Raw genomic sequence first — 15,910 nt, forward strand, 5'->3', positions numbered from 1 at the left:
ATTGCAAGGAAAAGCTCCCTTTGCTTGCACCTGTTGAGAGCTCCCAGCTGCCTGTAGGACCTCAGTGGAGTGTAGATTGCAGCTGTGTATGTGTCTCCTTATCCTTCATATCATAGTCTTTACAGAATGTTGCTGCTTGCTGTGGCATGGCCACAGCATTGCCAGGGCTGGTACATTCCTGTGAAACTACTATTATCTTCCACCACTAAAGCAAGAAGAAACAAATTAATGATAATAATAATAAAAACAACTCATGATGCTAGGGAGGGAAATCAAATAGCTGTCATAGGAATTTAAAGAACACCTACCCTGGAAAAGAGAAATAAATCCAGTATGTCCCACCTGCTGCCTGAATTTAAAGATTTGAGCTGCTGCATGCTACTGTGGTTTATTTGCTTGGAGGTCAAGTTCTGGAAGAAAAGTACATGTTGAGTTGGCTGAAAATGGTATTTCACACCTGGGAAATTAAAGACATTTCCAGTGCCAAATCCTGCACACATGAGTGGCGGACGATGCTGAAGGTGTTTCAGCATGAATTGTTAAGTCTCACATCCCTCTTTCCTTTAAAAATCACGGGTTTTCCAGGAAGGTGATGGCGTCTTCATCCTTGGAGTCTTCACAGGCTGGATAAATGTGGTCCTGGGCACCCTATTGGAGCAGAGTTGGATCTAATGAGCTCCAGAGGTCCCTCCATCCTCAGCCAGTCTGTGACTGGGAAACGATTTTATATCCTGAAAGAATTTAAAAAAGAAAATCAGTTTTATAGGGGATCAGAATCAAACTCTTCCAGCTCTTTATAATAACTGGAACAATTTAAAAAATGCAGGAAATAGTAAGTGTGCAGTGAAGCGTGGAGGAAAAGTACATTACTGTCAAAAGGGTTTGGGGAAGGATGGTAGTATGAAGATGCCATCCTTGCTGCTTGGTAAATTTCACTGCTCCTTCTGCTCTTTCCCACACCTCAGCTGGCAAAATATTTCCAGGTATAAGTTTTGATATAGATCCATCGAATCACAGAATCGTTAAGGTTGAAAAAGACCATGAAGTTCATTTCACCCAACAGTCAACCCATCCCCACCATGCTCACTAACCATATCCCTCAGTGCTGTATCTCCACATTTTTTGAACACTTCAAGAGATGGTGACCCTACCACCTACCCGGGCAGCCTGTTCCAATATCTCACCACTTCTTTTCTGATAATAATATTTTCCTAATATCTAACTTGAATATCAGACTGCAGAAACAAATTTCCAAGTGAAATCTGCACCAGCTCCTCTCCCCAGAACATGCGGCTGGAGACACTGATGCAGGATGTTTGGACACTTCAAGGCTGGGGAGAAACCCTAAGACATGAGACCTCTCATGACTTCTCCTTGGTGCTCAGAGGGTCTAGCATGCCACAGCAGATTAAAACAGGCTGAAACTCAGCTCAGTAGCAGATGCTGTGCAGAGATACCAAAGTTATCGAGGCCAAAAGACAGAGAAATAAATCAGTGTGTTGCAGTGATTATTTTGTTATCCCTCCCACCCTCTCCCCTCTGCCCATGTGACTTGCAGCAGAAGCATCCCACTCCATTTTTGCAAATGAAATCATTAAGGACAGCAGCAGTTCAGACCTCAAAGCAGAGGAGAGGACAACTGAACATCTAGAACACAGGGGCATACCTCACGTTGGCTTTTGCACCCAGAAGGTGTTGCAGTGTGCCTTTTCCTTCCTTTTCTGGCACTCAGCACTTGCAAAAATTAACACAGGGTCTGATTCACTTACCCATTTTCTGAGCCAAGATCTTTCTCTCATGGGTCTGAAATGGATGTAAGCAACCCTTGCAAGAGCTAGGCACTCCCTAAGACAAATTCTATTCTGCAGACTGCTTCCTTGAATACCTGTAAGAGTCAGTACTTGCTCCAAAGTCTGATCCACAGAAATGTTCATAAATTCATAGAATTTTAGAGTGGCCTGCGTTGGAAGGGACCTTAATGGTCATTTGTTCCAACCCCATGATGTGGGCAGGGATATTTTCCGCCAGTTTACATTGCCCAATGCCCTATCCAAACTGACCTTGAACACGTTCAGTGTTAGTGCATCCATTGGCCTATTTGGGCACCCTGCTCATGTGTCTCACCACCCAAATTCACATCATTTCCAACAAGTTTTAAATCAGAGCTGATAATAAATAATCACCAATAAATAAGTTTACTGGGGTGGAGGCAAATCATCCTGGCAGGTGTTATGGCAGAGCAGATGCTGCAAAAAGAACAGCAGGTGAGTTGATGATGTGAAGGCTAAACTTGGGAATTGCATTTACTAAAGCTAAATGAAATTTAGACCAGAAATCTAAACATTCTTATGATGCAAATTACTATTTTTGTTTTTTTCCACAGTCTATGTTGAAATTGTTTTATATTTGCAAATGTTCTTCAGTGGAAAGAGGCATTTTCAATAAAGTAGTAGGGCTTTAGCAGGAAAATTGCAATATTTGATAGAAGTAAAGACAAGAACAGGACCACCATTAGACTACTTCTCACTTACATAATTGCATCAGAAACAAGTGAAAACATGAACATATTTCCCTAGGCAAAACCATTCATTTCCATCAAATTTCATTATTGAATCACAAGCCATTAGTTCTCTGAAATCAAACTGATGAAACTTCTATATAATCAGAAGTTTTCATAAATGCACCCATTATCCCATAAAAAATAGGGTCATATTCCTAGACAGAATCCCCCTCTTCATTTCTTCCATAGTGAACAAGAGCAAAGCTGGCTCTTGGTGACAGCTAGATTTGATGTTATTTAAACATTTCAGTTTTGTTTTTCCATTTTCACTCTTTCATCACCTTTTGGCTGAAATTCTCCAGGCCTGGCCAGCTCAAAGTAAATACTCAAAGGAAATGAGAACCAAAAATACCCCCAACCTACTCATTTTTTAGGATGATAGGATGATGTGATTATAAAATTAAATAAAAACCTACATTTCCTCTTCCAAATAAATGATTATGATTTAAACAAACAGACTGTGAAGGGGAGAGCTGCTGTTTTGAAAAGAGCTTAGATCTAGAATTATATTTTTCCAAGTAAAATGGAATTGACCTTGCCAGTCCTCCAGTGTAAAGGTCATTCTACAAGGGCACAACAGTTATTTCCATTTCCAAAAGGTGATGAGGGGTAATAATAAAGATATACTAAAGAATAATAAAGGTTTAGCATTTGTACCAGTGAAGCATTGTCAACTAAACATTCAAGAATGAGAAAATCGAAGAGGTAAAGGCTCACACATCACTTTTTATTATTCCTTTTTCTTTTTGTAATGGAAATCTAGCCCATCCTGGAGGTACATTTATCCTGCAAACATCAGGTGTGCCTACAGCTTTTGGAAATACATGGTAGTAGATCATGGGACAGACAAGTGCTGTAAGAGGAACTGGAGAGAGGAGGGCAAGAGGATAATTACATGCAGCCAGAAGAACAGATTTCCCAAAAAGCCACATCCTCTCAAAAGCTCGAAGTTAGAGGAACCACCAGGGAAACTCCAGAGCAGTAAAGTACATCAACTTCTCTCTGTTGCCGTAGACTGCCAGGGAATAGGACCAATAGCCCTTTTTTAGTCCTGGGATGAGCATTCCAGATTGGCTACCTGTCCTGATCACAGCATATTCATCCCCTAGCTGGTTTACTGTGATCAAGACCCCAGGCAAATAACAAGACCTCAGAGATACTACAAGCTTCTGTCCATGTCTCAGCAACTTCTAAAGCCCCTTTTGAGTTCATTTACCTTCACCTTCCTATTGGTCCACAACATACTCCTCATCTTTCTGCCTTGCTGATATAGCAGTCTCCTTTCCAAGCACTTTCATCCTCTTTTTCCACTAGCTGTGGGCAAGAGCATCCAAGGTTAGGAACTGAACATGCCAGGAGGAAAAGTAGTTTGGTTAAAGCAGTTTGGCTGTTGCATCTCTGAAAATTAATTCTGGTTTCATTCCTTGGCTTTTAAGATAAAATAGTCCCTTGGAAATGCAGCATTCACTTCTTTCACCAACAAATTCAGCTCTCAAAATAGAGGCATGACATGCAGACTTTCACATACAAAACTTGTAGTTTGAAAAGGCATTGATTAAATTTTCAATTGAAGACAATTGTGAAGAGAAGAGGAAGAAGGGAAGGGGGAGAGGAAGAAGAAAGGGAAGGGAAGGGAAGGGAAAGGAAGGGAAGGGAAGGGAAGGGAAGGGAAGGGAAGGGAAGGGAAGGGAAGGGAAGGGAAGGGAAGGGAAGGGAAGGGAAGGGAAGGGAAGGGAAGGGAAGGGAAGGGAAGGGAAGGGAAGGGAAGGGAAGGGAAGGGAAGGGAAGGGAAGGGAAGGGAAGGGAAGGGAAGGGAAGGGAAGGGAAGGGAAGGGAAGGGAAGGGAAGGGAAGGGAAGGGAAATATATGTAGGTTTTCTGGAGAATTGGGTATTGTATTTTGTGTTTGTTTTCAATGTATGACCAAACAGATCTCATAGAGTCCAGATAACCTTGGAGCTACACTGTGAGAGAATCAATCTCTCAGCTGTACACTTACCTTCCTGCACACGCGCACTTATATATACACACACAAACATCACTTGATGGATGAGATGATTTGAAGTTTTTGACAACAGCATTTTGTTGTGGGGGAAAAATGTTTTTTTAGCAAGTTGCAGACAAATGAGCAAAGTTTACTGGAGCGCAGGGAATGCAGAAGGCAATGGAAAGTCAATGATTTGTGAGGTGAATGGCAAATGCAAGTGACCATTTTTAAAATTAAGCCATGGAACAAATCTGGTCTTCACCTCCTTTACAATTAGATGAAAGGGAAGGGAAGGGAAGGGAAGGGAAGGGAAGGGAAGGGAAGGGAAGGGAAGGGAAGGGAAGGGAAGGGAAGGGAAGGGAAGGGAAGGGAAGGGAAGGGAAGGGAAGGGAAGGGAAGGGAAGGGAAGGGAAGGAAATAGGACTGAAGAAAGAGGGAGCTTGCTAGCATGAGATATTGTCTAAAAATTCAGCTCTGTCCCTAAATTCAACCTTTCCTGGGGAAGCTTTCTTGATGATTTGGCCTAACACTTTCCCTCTTGTTGTCTCTCACCAGCTGAGATTTATTTGGGGTGATGACGGAAGATGACCACTTGACCACTTTCCTATGGGGTATTGTGTCAAGAGAGGACTCAGGTGTCCTTTGTCCACAGACAATGGCAGTCACATCTCCAAACAGTTGTACAGCATTTCATGGCACCCACAATACTTTACCAACATTATTTATTATATTTACAAACATTAGAGTCAATGTCTGTGAACACAGAACAAAGCCATGTAAGCTAGACCTTATAAGCCAGTGGGACACAATAAAACAACCTATTCTGACAAGCAAGCAGACAAACAAAGCTACACTTAACACTAGCAAATGAAACAGCTTTTGATCTCCTCACTGGCTTCAAGACAAGCAACGCAGCACAGCTATGGTGGCTTTATTCAAGACATCAAATGGGAATGGTCTCCAGTTTGGACTACCAGTGAAACATCACCAAAGACTGCTGGGGAGCACCAGCTAGACTACACCAAAGCGGTCTCATGGCCCATGACAACAGTTTAAAGCACAGACCATTGTTTGGCAGTTCTTGGCCTTCTTCCTGGGATATAGATAACAGCAACATCCCTCTAGTTGATTTTGATAGTTTGGAAGGAAGATTCTGGGATGCTTCAGTAAGACATTTAGACTCAGCAGATGTGTTATATGAATACTGTAGTACATCTCCAGAGGGACCTGTGTAGGGACAGGGACTCTTTTAATGGGTTCTAGATTAAAGAGGACTACAGTGACTGTATGACAGCCCTGCACCTCTAGTGCAAAAATTGTTATGCATAAAAGGAGCAAGATAAAGAAAGGACACAAAGGACAAGTGAGAAAGAAATGGGAAGAAGAACAGTGTTGTAGCTTCAGATAAGTATTCCGAGGGGATGCAAGGAAGGTATTAATGTCATCGTAACATTGACACTGGGCTGAAAATCTAAAAAGCAACATAAGACATTTTATGGTCTGTTAAATCACATGATGAAAAGCATTTTGCACTGAAATGGTTTTATATGAATGATCATTGTTCTTCTAGAAAACAGACTAATACCAAATGGAATTAATACAACAGAATGCAAAATTGCTACTACTACTAATAATCATAAATCCTGCAGTTAGGTTTTCAGAGCTTAATTATTCAGAGTGTTAGTCACTAATGGCCTGAGACATCCCCATCACAGATAATGCAAATCGTCAGTAGAAATGTGATTGGAGATAAGTGGCTTGAATTACTCGAAAGCCATAATAATGATAAATAAGAAATATATGCTACAGTTCTTTTGTACCCCGAATCTGCGAATCTCACCGGCCTTAATGAATCTTTGGCAGCAGAAGGTTTTGGTAATCTGAAATCAGTGCTTCTGTAAATGAATTGCACAGAACTTCCAGTGACCCTAATGTTTCTGTCTATTAAGCACCTTGCCCTGCATGATCTCCAGAAGGCCACAAACCTCTGACCTTGACTTGAAACCCTTTGAAGGATGCAACAAATCTTCATATTCTAGCTGTTTTCTGGGGCAATGGGCCAAACACTGTTATAGCGTTGACTACAATTCAGCAAACAAACACATTGCTTCTGTCCTCCTTATACTGACACAGACAAGGACTTCCCTTTTTTTTGTCTGTGAACCTCTTTTTACCATTTCTCACCAAAGAGACTGTGTTCCCACCAGTTTCCATGGCTTGTCTTTTCTACTCTGCTTTTGCAGTGTCTCCCAGTCTCTTGTCTGGTTAGTTATCATTTATTTTAGCCTAAAACAAACATTTAACTTAAATAATAGAAACATAGAGTCATTGACAGTGGAAAAGACCACTAAGATCACTTAGTCCAACCATCAACCGATCACCACTGTGCCCACTAAACCATGTCCCTTGGTGTCACATTTATGGCTCAATAAGCTTCAGAGTTCCAAAAGTTAGCCCAGCTTTTTACTATCATCAGTCGTGGGAGGCAATTTTATCTAGAGAGTGATGAACAGTATTTAAGACACTTCACAGTGCAGACACCACCTCTGCTATTACTGATACAACTCTCAGATTGTTTTATTGCCAGCAAGCATTAGGGAGAAGGAAGGGGACCTCGCTGCATGCAGCCAGCCACTCCTATGGGAGTGCTCTGCCAGTGCTGCTCAGACTATGGCTTGAGGCAACTCTGTTGTGTAGACAGGAAAACTTAATTCTCTGCACATGGATAAGTGGTAACGTGGCACACTGAGTAAGACCACTGTTGGACTTATTGCACTCTAACAAAGGAGCAGACACAAACACAGTTCTGTCTCTTGTTCTCTCCTTTTTTTATCTATCAGTAAACAATCCATAAAACTGATGTGAAAATGCAACTAATAGCCAAGAGCAAATGGGATCTGTAGGGAGCTTCAGAGTTTTGTTCTCTGATTCCTGTTCTTTCACTGATACTAATTCACATGGTGGAGTCTGTCAAAGTGGTCAGCACTCATCCCTGTGCAAGGAGCACTGATATCCCAGCAGAACACAACCCTTGTGTTGGGTGTCCCCATATGAACTGCACTCTAAAGGTGCCCTAAATGTATGTATTAGTCTGTGAACCTGACCCAGCTGTAAATATCTCTGTTCATTTTGGGGGAGTTGGGCTAGATGACCTTAAAGGTCCCTTCCAACTCAAAAGATTCTATGATTCTATGAAATCTTTTAGTATACATACACTCAGATTGGAAGGGTGTTCTGAGATACAGTTTTCTCACAGAAGAAGTGTATGAGAAGTTTGTCACCATCCTGGTAATTCCAGGTTCAGGTCCCTAGATATCTCAAGCCCAGACACTTACTCTATACTTTTCTTTATGGAAGTCGGACAACTCTTGTCTTTACTATTTCACATTTTGTAATATTTATTCTTCCCTTGTTGCAGAGAGACTCAGAAACAGCCGAAGCTAGGCATCAAAATGTTGATTGATTTGAGTTATTAATTTACTTGATAGCCCAGGTATTGGCAACGGTAAGGTAAAAAATGATCTCTGACCTGTTCTAATAAGCTAATAGAGTTTGTGTTCCAACTTTAGGGGGGAGGGAAAGCTCTGAAATTCATAAATATATTAATGCCTTCAATCCACTCCAAATGATTAAGTATCTCCAGGGCTGAAAAAAAAGAGAGTGCAAAGGAATTTTTGGAGTTCCTGGTAAGGAAATCATTCATTAATAAAGAACACTTCATTGTGGATAGAAACACCTTCTGTTTGATTATTTACAACACAGAAGCATCATCAGCTGCATGACATGGAACTTTTGAAAGGTCAGGATTAGCATTAATCATATTTTGGAGTGCTGATAAAGGGTATTTTTGCTGCTAGCCAAAATAATATATATATATATAAAATAAAAATAATAATAATTAAAAAAAAACAAAAACAAAAAACAAAAAAACACAACAACAGAAAAACCAAGTCTTCATTTTACATATTCCCAGCACAGTATTCAAAGCAAGAGAAAAACAATTTCCAAACGATTTAGAGACAGAGAAGTTGATTCTCTGCTGACTGGCAACCAGTTATTATTGCTCTTTATTATTTGTATTCCAGTAGCCTGAGGATGTGCCAACGTGATAAACACTGTGTGCAGATACTGGAATAGAAAGTTTCTTGTCTAAACAGTCAAAGTAAGTGGTGGGAGGAGAGAGAAGGAGCAGAGGGGTGTAGTGATTTGTTCAAGGTTACTCCACAGGTCAGCAGTCGATGTGACATCACAGTTCCATTCCCTACAATGTGTACTGAATGGACATGTTCTTGGGCCGCAGGTGAAGATCATAGAATCACAGAATCATAGAATGATGTGGGTTGGAAGGGACCTTTAAGACCATCTGCTTCCAACCCCCTGCTATAGGAAGAGACAACTCTCCTCTAGACTGTGCTCCTCAAAGCCCCATCCAGCCTGGCCTTGAATGCCAGGGAAGGGGCATCCACAAACTGCCTGGGCAAGATGCTGACATCTGACTCTTGAAAAGTTCTATATTATTTCAGTATGAATTTCTATACTATATCAATCCTGCTTTCTCTCCAATGAAGATACTACATTAGGTCATCAAAAGGGGCAGCTAGAGCTTTTTCACAGCCATCCATATACACAGCAGAAACTAACAGAGACAGCACTATTCTGAGACCAAAACTCTTCTACAGAGCTTGTGTTCCTGCTTTTTCATTATCATTTACCAGAGACCATGTCTCTCTCAGGACAGATTTCTGGCCCAGACTGAGTCAAAGTGTCTCTTCAATACAATGTAACAGTGAAAACTGAACTTAGAACTTCATTCACAAGTTGAGCACAAGATTTGTGGTCAACTGAATGCTCACCTGAGACGTTAGGAAAAATGGGAGAGCTGTCAGGGCAAGGAAGAATATCAGAAAGAGAGGACCAGTCACCAAGAAAGGAAAATATAACACAGGGAAAACTTAGGAGATGAGTAGCTGTGGTGCCATTGCCTATGTAGATACTTCCAGCACAGCAACTGTAAGTCCATGGCTGCTTCTGTAGCAAATATTTTGTGACACCAAGAGGTCACCATCCATGTAGATCATCAGTGAATCTCTGCTTTTTCTTGTGGCTGCATGCCTCTTATGACCGTGTTTTCCATTCAAAATACCATTCACAAGTGTCCCATTGACCCAAGGATGTTAGACATACTTCACCATAAGCATTAATGATAGTACATCAGATCTGTATGGGAACAGCCTGCCCAGGGAGGTGGTAGAGTCACCATCTCTGGAGGTGTTCAAGAATGGTGGAAATGTGGTACTGAGTGATATGGTTTAATGGATACTGTGGTAAAGGTTTGATGGTTGGACTAAATGATATTAGAGGTCTTTTCCAACTTCAGTGATTCTGTGATTCTAAGCCTTCCAGCATCTGTCTGACTGATAAATAAGAGAGCACTGAAAAGCTCTACTTGACAATTACAGTAGAGGCAACACTATTATTGAGAGTTGGTTGTGGGTAATCTGTGCAGACTGTACTTCAGTGACAGGGAAAGTGTTGTTCAACGCAGGTAGAGGAAGTTGTCTTGCTGTCACTGGAAAGTGATGTTGTGTCCTCTCCCATCTGACTGAAGCTGGAAAACCTCAGGAGATGATAATGAGGCAGTGTGGGACTGTTCCAGGTCTGGGTTTCCAACACAATGTGAGAAAGAAGTTCCTGGAAGATGCAGAAAAGAGAATTATCTGCTATATCCTTGTCAGCATCACGGTGTGATGCAAGACCACCTTCTTCAGACAGTCTACCCATGCAGCTGAACTACAGAAATAAAGCCAGTGGGTAGACAGGTAGATAGGCTGGTGGACCCAGAATACAGACACCACTTTTCCTTTACATCAGGACCCTGGAGCGGAGCAGATCTCTGTTAAACTCCATATTACCATTGTATAATAATGAACTGAAGAGAAGCAAGGTAACATAGCAATTTCCCTTTGCAAGCTGTGTGCATCTCCAGCCTCCAACCCATAAACCTGGTCACGCTGCACAGCCCATGCAGCTGTCTGTAAATGACAGGTTTCACCTCGTGCTTGGGTGGAGCCACAGGGCACATTCTACCATTCATGTGATGGAGGCAGTCAGATGGTACATTTGCCTCTTATTTTAATGCTGACTTGCCCAGGGAGCACAATAGCCAGATGTTTTAATTCTAGCTAAATTACTTCTTCCTGCAAGAACTGCTGTAAAACAAACAAACAAACAAACAAACAAACCCTGGAGGGGAAAAAAACATAGCACAGCTTGTTGAGTGCTACTTCAAGGAGCACAAGCATTCTGGGTAATGGCTTTCAGAGAAGTGCAGGCTTGGGGGGCAAAGGGGGACACTAAACAACCTGTCTGCTCTGATGAGCAGAAAGGCTTGGAGAAAGCAGCAACCAAGATGGCAAAGAGGTGGTAATAGATACCACTGCTCTGCATGAAGCAGGGGCTGTGGCTTGTGCAGTGTCAAGGTAAATGCAGAAGTTGCAGTGTGCGAGTTTTCCGTTGGACTCTTTTGCAAAGGAAATTTGACAGCCTTGTGGCTGAAATCATGGCAGGAGTGTCCATATCTGATGTAATGATGGATCCTTTGGGAGGATGTAGAGGATGCTCAGTTTTGCTCCCTGTTTCCATTTTCAGGAAAGGAGAGTACTACCCAGACTATCACAGTCAGCTCTGGACAGGCACTGAAACAGCAGATTTATGAGAAAACTGCCCACTGGCTCTGTTTGATGATCCATAGATAAGTTAATTAACACCCTGCTGTGTATGACCTACACAAGGCCAGAGTTTGCTGTTGCCCTCAAGGAGAGTCATGAGCTATTCAGACTGGGATTGCTGAAGCTATTGCTCTCGCGCCTGAAAGTCTGGCATTCACTTCCCAGCAAATGGCAGTAAGGTAATCCTTGCATAGAGAAAAATAGCCCTTATATATGTCTCCATCCATGCAAGGAATCAGCCATTGGGTACATGACTGAAGTGAATAAATTAGGAGCACTGATGTCCTGTTTCTGTGAATCATGAAGGGAGTGGGGAGACCTTCAGAAATCAAAGTACTGTAAAATCACCAGCGTTGGAAAAGACCTCTAAGATCATAGAATCATAGAGTCATAGAATTACTCAGGTTGGAAAAGACCTTGAAGATCATCAAGTCCAACCGCAGCCTAACCAGTAGCCTATCTCTTAAAAAAACAACCACGAAACAACATCACAACAACAAACCTCTGCTAAATCATATCCCTGAGTACCACATCCAAACGGCTCTTAAACACATCCAGGGATGGTGATTCAACCACCTCCTTGGGGAGCCCAGCCATCATCTCGTCCAACCATCCACCAACCACCACTACTGCCTGCTAAACCGTGTCCCTAAGTACCACCAGTTTCCTGAAGTATTAAATGCGTTGAAACAAATTCTCATAGAACTTCGCTTTCTCTAACATCACCAAGGGCATTCAAGAGCAGAGTATCTGAGAAACTGGACCTTGGAGCAGCTCGGGATAAGTTTCAGGACCTCCATCTCATATCCCCAGGAAATAGGGCTATTAGGCTTGCCTATACCAGCATTGCTCTTTGGAAATAATGTAATTTGCTGCAGAGTGGTAATGGGAAACAGATGAGCTACATAACCCAATAAGCCACTTATGCTGCATTTCTGCAAATGCAAACTTGAACATACGGTTGTGTTTATGTTTTGGGTGTGCAGAAGGGGAAAAAAAAATCCTAAAGCTCTGTTCTTTATCATATGATTAGCCTGGACACTGGCAATATGATCATTTCACTACAGAGACAAGAGGAGGAGATTTCATAGTGTCCTTTGGTGTCTAGACCAAAAGCAATAAAAGATCATACAGTCCTGTGCACCTCATCATAACAGCATTATTCAAGGAGCAACCTGTCAAACAGGCTGAAAAATGGGACTTTCAACGTTTTAAAGCTAATTTGATAATTTTATTATCCTGTGAGACAATGAAGTGATCGGAGCCAAGGCATACACTCATGTCTTGTTGAATACTCTTTTATTTTATTTTATTTTATTTTTTTTACAGCCACTGAAATCAATCAGAAGTTCTGCATTATCTCATAGTAATTGTCCCAGGGAAAGGAACTCCAATAAGTTTTATTGCTTTAGGGAATGAAAATGTATGTTTTATTTGGTAATTTCATAGTAACAGCTCCCACTATGTAACAAACTCACAATGAGCTGAATGGTGGCCCATCGTTATGCACTCCCTTTGAAGACATGGGATGCACAGAATGCAAGAATCACTCAGCAGATGCATTCACTCATGCTACAGATAGAAGCTGGCAAGTTCCTTGCCATGCATAATAAACACCAGCAGAAACAAAGAGGTCAAGAGGAATCATAGAGTCATAGAATCCCAGAATTGCTTGACTTGGAAGGACATTTTCAAGGTCATTTAGTCCAGATCTCCTGCAATGAATGTTATGCCTGTGTAATTTGCAGTGTATCTCAGCTCCCAGTCTTTATCACAGTTAGAATGGTGTTGAGAAGGCCTCCTATCCTTGTGTCTCTTCTCACAAGCAAACCTCAGATGTAGGTTCATGAGCCTTTTTTCTCTTGTTACTCCTGCATTGTCCATGGCTCCTTATGCGCTTGTCTTCTGATCTGCCCCAAAGCCAAACGCAGTCACTTCTTACAAGTATCACCAGCGCTGGGGAGATAACAACTCTGGAGGCCAAATAGTACGAATGAAAACAAGGTGTTACCATTTTTTAGCAAGGAAATAATCACTTCAAATCAAGTGTGGTCAGTGCCACAATACTCTGAGTAGTCTATAAGGACCATCTATGGAGGGGCAGGGAGAGTTACAGAAATAAAAGAAGAATAAACACAGGAAAATAGGTAGTTTGTGAGCATCAGAGAAGCAGGATCCTGAAACAGCCATGCCAAGAGAGGTAGTGTGAAGTCACTTGAGAAGGAGCTAATACAGGGGCACAGCTGTAGCTTTCTTTAACTTCAAGGGATACATTTTGTCCTGCATTTACTCATTGGTTCCAGAATGTTTTGGCTGTTCATATTATCTCTCGGCTATATAACTCCAGATTAGTATTGATATCTGGATCACACTCCGGTCATCTCTTGAGTGTTGCTGGACCAGCAGGAATAAGGTAAGCAGAAGGCACTGGTTCATGAACTCTCATAATGCCATAACTGGGGGGCTCCCTGTGATGTTATCATGCTGAACAGAAAGGGAGGCCCTCCACACAGCACACAAATAAACTGAGATGCTAAGAAACTGCAATAAATAAATAAATAAAATGCAATTAGATAAACTCACAGAAGAAAAGTCAATCAAGGTCTTCCAAACACAAAGAAAACAGCTTTGATTGACCCTTTGATTGGCCCATCTGATGCTCATATCATTTGTGGAGTAACTGTTTTAAGTATGATAGTTAAACGTCTGTCTCTTTCTTCTGCAGTGGCAGGCTGTTGCAAGCTTCGAGATCATGTCTAATGGCTGAGCTACGTACCCAGAATCTTCCTGCATTCCTGCACTGCCTATGCTACCAATCTGTGTGTTTTGTATGGCAGACATTATGTGGTATGCTTGTCACCAAGGCAATGTGTAGGCTGTGACTCAGAAAAAAGCCCCAGGCAATAACCAGGCCTGGTTTAGGAGAGTGACAAAAATGAGATATCTAAGTTTGTAGAGAACAGTCTTCCCCTAGATTCAAAGATTATTCCCTCCAGAAATGATTTCTTTACTCACTCTCTGCTGGAGGTTATTACCTCTCAACCATAGAATCATAGAATGGCCTTGGTTGGAAGGGACCTCAAAGACCATCAAACTCCAACCCCACTACTGTCAGGATTGCCAGCCAAAAGTACCAGCTCAGGGGTTGTGTAACTTTCTCAAGAAAATATTCATCTTCGCAACTCCTGACTTACTACAGTCAAAATACACAGCTTCTCCTTGTCCATCATTTTCTCCAGGATCCTGAACATCTTGGTGGCCCTTTGCTGGACTCAATACAGTGTGCTCACATCTTTCTTGTCCTTGGAATCCCAGAACTGCACACAGAACTTCAGAAGGGGCCCTACAAGTTCTGGTACGTGGAGATTAATCTCTTATCTAAACCTACTGGCTCTTGGGTTAAGGTTAGTCTGCCTAACTCTACTGTACCCTAACATGCCCCACCTTGTATGCAGTTTCCCACAAGGATTCACTGCTGACTGTGCAACTTGTTCATCTGCTAAAACCCCCTCTCATTTTCTGTGAAATTACTCCTCAGCAAGCTGGCACCAGCCCACAGCGTTATGTGGGGTTATTCAGCCCCAGATGCAGGGTTTTAATCATGGCATGAGTGGCAAGAGCAGTTGAGAGTCCTTCCATTTCTTTAAGTTATCTTAATTAAGAGCCAATTTAACGTTCAAAGCTTAGCATCCTCTTTTGAGATTACCTAGACAGCAGTGTGTGTTGAAGCACAGTTGTGCCACCAGACCCTATTTCAGACCCACAGTGCTCACATTAAATACTGAAGAAACTGTTAATGCACTCCACTGGGAGACTTCTCCACAGAACCACCAGGGATCGTGAAAGTGTACATTTGAATAATGAGGTCCTTGAGACAGAACTCAATTTTCCTTCAACACAGTACGGCCCAGTCCAATTCATTAAAAGGTGCAGACATTCTCCTGTATTATCTTTCAACAAGTGGCAATTTTTCACGCAGTTTCTATCAAGCAGACTGGTTTCTAGCACATAGATGTATTGCTTGCTCAAACAGCCATAAGTGTCAGGCCTGGAGTTAATTGCAAATTGATTGAATGGAGGTTACATTAAAAAAGATGCCAGAAGTTACAAATTCATTAACGATGTTGAGAAAATATTTTGTGCTTATACAGGCCCTCCCACCCAAACTCTCTGCAAAGATTCTCAAGCCAATGCTGTCTATGTATTGAGCCATACTGCATTCTCCCTATTTACCTGGGGGGTGAAAAGAAAAAAAAGAAAAAAAATAAAATTAGCTAAGCCACAGTAAAGACATCATTTCTCTTTCTCCTAGAAATATTAAGATATAGTACCTTTTTCCATCTTGAGCACCAAGCTGAGATACCACGGACTATGAAGGGCTTTCAATCCCTTTTAGTACTGGCTGGTTGCATGGACCACAGCCTATGGGAACCAGCAGACAGAAGCTTCCTGTTCTGTCAAGGCAAGCCCAAGTGATGGGCTCAGTATAAGAAAATGCCACACAGAAGCTGTACCTTGTTCAACCAATATCACGTTTCCAGACAGTGCACGCTGCTTTGGAGCCAGTGTTGTAGCTTCTGAAGAGGGGCCAGTCTGGATGTGCTCATCCTAAAGCAGAATACTTCTATCTGGTCCT

Source organism: Excalfactoria chinensis, chromosome 1, assembly GCF_039878825.1.
Source record: "Excalfactoria chinensis isolate bCotChi1 chromosome 1, bCotChi1.hap2, whole genome shotgun sequence".
Lineage (NCBI taxonomy): Eukaryota > Metazoa > Chordata > Aves > Galliformes > Phasianidae > Excalfactoria > Excalfactoria chinensis.